This window comes from Lactuca virosa, chromosome 3, assembly GCF_052849685.1.
Source record: "Lactuca virosa cultivar CGN04683 chromosome 3, Lactuca_virosa_CGN04683_v6, whole genome shotgun sequence".
NCBI classification, from domain to species: Eukaryota; Viridiplantae; Streptophyta; class Magnoliopsida; order Asterales; family Asteraceae; genus Lactuca; species Lactuca virosa.
In genome coordinates this window covers 37,884,586-37,889,919 of record NC_136428.1, presented here as the reverse complement: position 1 = coordinate 37,889,919, position 5,334 = coordinate 37,884,586, and the positions used below count along the sequence as shown (strand labels likewise).

The 5,334-nt window shown below is 36.9% G+C and overlaps 1 pseudogene; it reads right to left on the bottom strand.

Annotated features, from left to right (window-relative positions):
* Positions 1-2,716: 2,716 nt before the first annotated feature.
* On the bottom strand, positions 2,717-3,323 carry LOC145163420 (uncharacterized; annotated as a pseudogene).
* Positions 3,324-5,334: the final 2,011 nt, after the last annotated feature.

The window sequence follows — 5,334 nt, the reverse complement described above, 5'->3', positions numbered from 1 at the left end:
CATGTTGAAATGCTTCAACATTGGAAATTCTATATATGAAAAATTATAGCAAAAGACTGGTCAAGTATCATGTCTTTATGAATCGTATCCCATATGCTTCAGATATAGGATCGATTGCATATGCTATAATATTCATGTGTTCTAATTTTCCAAATGCCTAGGACATTAAGAGGGAAAAAGGACTAGAACTGGATATGACTAAAGTTATTAAACAACTGCTAAGAACAATCCAAGGTTCGCCAAAGATTGATTACTTATGGATAGTTGGAAGTATAGTAATGGATGGACCATATTGACATTATTATGAATAAACAGGATTCTATTAACAATGAGTTGTCGTATGGAAAATATGGAAATGTTTCCATAATGGGAGATGGATATCAATAATCTATGAGAAAGTTAGAAACTTTTATGCAAGAAGGATGTTCAAAGGAATGTGCTTTGAATATGAGACTTCGGATCTATGGAATTGTCTTGTAACAATCTCCAATGGAAAGTTTTGTAATTGACAAAGTCTCTGTGACTTGTGTACATAGTCATTACAAAAGGATCACTGCATATAAGTTTAGAATCTAACAAATTACAGTAAGTGGCAAGAACTTGGTATTCTTACACTTACGATAAGGATTTGGAATTGTGAAATGAGTATCATTGGAAATGTTTACAAATTATCAATTTCACAAAGTAAGGACCATAGGTAAACATAGTGTGCATGCTTGGAGCATGGGATAACTATTGTTTGAATTCAAGTATTAGTTGATAAATCGAAAAAATATACAATGAATAATGTGTAATCAATATGGTGATTAAATAAAAGGTGTTTTATTTACACTCAAAAGTTTTGGGGCCATATAGCATTAGTATTATTCTTGTGTTTAACTTTGCATGTTTTGACTTCCCGAATAATAAAATTATTCAAACTATCTACAGTCGATCATATATTGGAAGTAAGTATGAAAGGAGATTGTCATGAGTTGGCTTGTAGATTGTCTAAGGCGTTAGACATAGTAAACGTTTGCTACACCATTCATGAGTGCTCCTGAAATAAGATTTGAGTATTGGATTCAACCCGCGCTCACCTGAATCACTTCATGGAATTTATCACGAGTGATTGTGAGACGATAATATCATATAATCTTCAAACCAAGATATATGAGTTGTTAACTACGAGTTGGTTGTGCATTGATGGCATGAAAATGCATCAGTAACTTGATGTTATAAAACGTGTCGTTGTGCATGATTTAATGAGTAGTTAGTACAAGCATATAAGTCGAAGTTTATCTGTTCCTTTTATCCTAAGAGGATTAAAAGCAATATCTTGGGCCCCTCGATGATTTTGTTTTGACTATGTGTTGGGCCCGATCAGAACTAAATTGATGTGTTCAGTTATGTTCTATGTCAGACGAATCGAAAATCGGGAAACAAATTGCAGGACAATAAGTATGACTATGTTCCATGTATTTGTCCGCATAGATATCTTGAGAACATAGGAATATATGATCCCTTATCTGAAGGACGCATCACTGACTAGGTCAGAGTTCGACAGCGGCTTTTGAAACATTACGATTGCTAAGTCGAATCCTAAAGTTGCATTCGCAGTTATAGTTATTAGACTTATCCAAGTGGGAGACTGTTGGATTTGGTGTCTAAGCCCATAACTATAACTGGGATATACTTGACCCGATTGTAGCATGGTCCTTTTGGGTTGCCTTCACCAGTGCAATTTGATAGGATGGACTTTTGAGAATAAGGTTATTTATGATTTATTAATATATTACAAGTATAATATATTAATGTGAAATCATATTATTTAATTAGTATTGATCTGGAAATAATTTTGTGATCAAGAGAGACTAAATAAATATATGGGGATTGATTGTGTAAATCAATGATTCTTATAGTGTGGGCTAATGATCCATGGTTATTTAGGATGGGCTAAACCAATGATAATCCATGGATAGTCCGTGGAGGTTAACCCATGGATCCTAAGTAATATGAAAGGTCATTAGGGTTTACAAAGTGTAACCTTAGCATTTTCTACACTATAAAAGCACACCCTCGTGACCAAAATCGGTTGATAATATAGCCATATCATTGTAGGAGAGTGATATAGATTTTGTGCTAAGTAACTTATTCTTTCAAGCCTCCTCTTGCATATTGGTGTTTGTGAACAATTAGAGGCATCACACTTGAGGTGCTCAATCTTTCAAAGGTCAAGAACTACAAGTCCTTCTAAGAGGTAAGTTATCTAACTAGTTGTATTTCTCAAATGTCAATTTGTATGCTAGTTAGGATGTATGCTTTGGAAAAAATTGAAAATGCATGTATAGTAAGAGAAAACATAGATCCAAAGCATTTAGGGTTGCATGTGCACCATAGGAGTGTTATAGTGCTCAAAACCCAACATGCTTATGGCGCAACAGCATCCTTCTTGGCCCATCCCTTTATCATATGGCATAACAAGGTCGCCTTGTTGCTCCATATCACTCCCAAGTTCTCCAAACCTCTTCCAGGTGCTCCAAACCCCCCTTTATACGATCTGTTCCTTTGGCACTTGATCCATTCCTTTGTCAGACGATCCATTCGTTTCTCAGATGGTTCATTCCTTTGTCACATGCTCCATGAACCCCAAGTGCTCCATTGTCATCTAGGTGCTCCATGTTGGACAAGACTTCATATCCCAACAGTTAATACCTTTAATTGCCTAATCAATCTTCTATAACTTGTTGCCAGTACTAACTTGTTGGTTTCTTTTATGATTTGTTGACGTTGATGCTTCAGTGTCATAGGATTTACAGAGGGAATAATTGAAGCTATGAGGAGACATGGTTGTTGGAAAATTCATGAAGTTATCGATATTAGGATGGGGTGAAATTGAGAGAATAGTGGATGGATTATCTTTAACATTATCTAATGACGAAGGTTTGAAAAATGGAATTAGGGTTTGGTAAAGAGTACAAAAGGCATAGACCGCCATTTGCAACTAGCTATTATGTTGGAATCAAGAGAGTGGAAGAAGGTCGGGAAGAAGATATATTAGGGCTATTAAAATTAGGTTGGGCTTGGTGGAGCTGAGCCCTATCCTGACGGTGGACGTTCATGTGACGACCTAGAGCTTGAGCTAACAATAATTCTCTTCTACAAAATGTACATGTGTATAACATCGGTGGCCAAGTACTTCCCATGACATTTTTGGTGTCTTCAGCGAAAGCTTTCACTTCCCATGAATCAACTTTCTTCTGAGAGTTTATCACCACTGAATTAGGGTTCCATATCAACAAGATCTTGTTGATGTTGGTAGCGAGAAAAAGATCAACCAACATGTGACATCCCCATTTTCACGGCCAGAAAAGACCGATTTTGTTTATGCTTTATAAAAATCAGAGTACTTCTTTTAATAAAAATCTTGCGGAATTTGTTCCCAGAAAAACATGATAAATACGTTATCAAAGAATTTCCGAAGAAATGTATTTTTATTCATTTTAAAACATTTGGGATGTCATCGTTAATACAGAAACATAAGCATAAACTGAACTTACATTCATTTACACTAGTGATCTACATCTCTTTTAAATCTCTCAGTGTAATGTAACTTCATATCGACACCTGTGATACAAATAAACTGAGTGGGTCAGGTTGGGAAACCTGGTGAGTACATAGGGTTTTCAACCCACAATAATATAATTATTATGTTTAAACATCAAACAATCAACCCAATTACCCATCCCCATTATCTTCTTTACTCTTAAGGATCTACCCTAAGAATCAATTATTCCTCGTTCATTCATTCCTAAGGATCATCCTAAGGAATCGGCACGAAGTCCATCGTTGTCAATGACACAGCTATCAAGCACAGCTGCTAGTTCTATCACTTAGGCGCAGTTCCCAGAATTATGACATTTCTACGTGAAGCGCAGCTACCAGTATTGTCCTTCAAGCACAACTGCTAGGGTTATCTCGTTTATTGACAATATCGTTTTCGAGAGTCCACTCGCAATACATGTCAATGGGTTTTTAGAGTATACCGGTGAACACATCGTTCACAACACCTACATGTTGCGAGCCTGCCAGTGTTCCACTGGACTGTCTACAATAGTCTGTAGTTGTCATCCATACTCTGCTAGATGACGGGGCCATCATTTGGGAAAGGCTTCTCACATCGTTCACCTCTCACACTTACCTCGTGGTCTATAACACCTCTCAACTCATAATCCAACTCATATTCCATCTATTACATCTACCCATGTTTTACCCAACATATTCTCGTAGATATATATATATAGAGTTTAAATCATTTAAAACAAGTATAAAATCGTTCATCCAGCATAGATAGCAAGTATATAGATAATATGCACACATAGCACGTAATTTATTTAAAATACTTCATATCTATGTGTAAGATGAAAGTAACTATGCACTCACCTGAAAAGGTGGTGAATCCGAACTCAGACAGCGCTTCGTTTCTTAAAAATAATTTCCTTCGACGAAACCTAGTATTATTACCACTAGAGTTTAGTCTATTATTCGCCGAGACTAATTAATAGTCTAGCTATTATTACTATTATATAAGCGTTAAACAATACTTATATAACCCATAATAATAGCCCAAGTACTTATTATAAGTTCCTAATAACGCTATTATAATTAAATAAACGATATATTAAAAATAGCGTAGGCGTAGCTCACTTACAGCGGGTTTTATAGAAAACCGGGCTTTGCTTGGAGCAGCGTTCCCGAGCCGAAAAGCTCTTCTTCTCGGAGCCGTCGAGCACTCCGGGGCTTCCGCCTCGTGCTAGGGAGGTTCCCTAGGCTTTTCGGGGGGTTTCGGGGCTAGAGAGAGGTTCTAGAGAGAGAGTAAAGAGAAGAAAGAATGGGAAATGTGTGAAGAAAATGAGGGTGGGAGAGGTTCTATTTATAGGGTGAAAAATGGCTGAACTTGGTGCCACATGTCACCATCTAGTGGCAATACTTGGGGAGAAAGCAATGGCCAAGATTGTGCCACATCACTCATTTTCGCACACCACACTTCCGACTTCTAAAATCCGTAACGTTCACATACGACCTCCGTTTGTGACGTTCTTTATATCCACGCGTAGGTAAAAAAAAGATCTACAACTTTCATTTTGACTCTGTCGGCTAATTCTCGACCGATCTTAAATTTAACAGTACGAGGAGATTATACTGTTAAATGTCGCGTAAAATTCATAACTTCTACATACGGACTCCGTTTTCGTCTGTCTTTTTACCGTTGAGTTCCTATTAATGAGATCTTAAATTATCCTTTAGGTCGCGTATGCCAAAAACCGCTCGATCTAAAATTCGAGTTTCGGGTCG